The sequence below is a fragment of the Brassica oleracea genome, chromosome C2 (genome assembly GCF_000695525.1).
Source record: "Brassica oleracea var. oleracea cultivar TO1000 chromosome C2, BOL, whole genome shotgun sequence".
In the NCBI taxonomy this organism is placed as follows: domain Eukaryota; kingdom Viridiplantae; phylum Streptophyta; class Magnoliopsida; order Brassicales; family Brassicaceae; genus Brassica; species Brassica oleracea.
This window is the reverse complement of record NC_027749.1, coordinates 10,612,751-10,613,077: the sequence shown is the minus strand read 5'-3', so window position 1 is coordinate 10,613,077 and position 327 is coordinate 10,612,751.

Sequence of the window (327 nt, the reverse complement as noted above, 5' to 3'; positions counted from 1 at the left end):
ACAGCTAGCAATGGGTTCTTCTTGGGGAGAACTGAGGAAGATGCAAAGGAGATGGTTGACAACATGGTAAATAGTGATACAATCTACAGTGGAGACCACGACAGAGGCAGTCGAACAAATGATAAGCAGACGAGGAAAGAGTTGAAAGCTCTACAGGATAAGATAGACATCCTCCTTGCTGATAAAGCCACACAAGAGCAGCTGCACTTTGTTGGTAACCCAAGCCAAGAGACACCACCTGTTGTCCATGAGGTTGAGGGTTTGGAAGGTCAGGAAGAGCTGTGTTTCATCAACAACAATGGTAGCTGATACAAAAAAGAGCCCAAC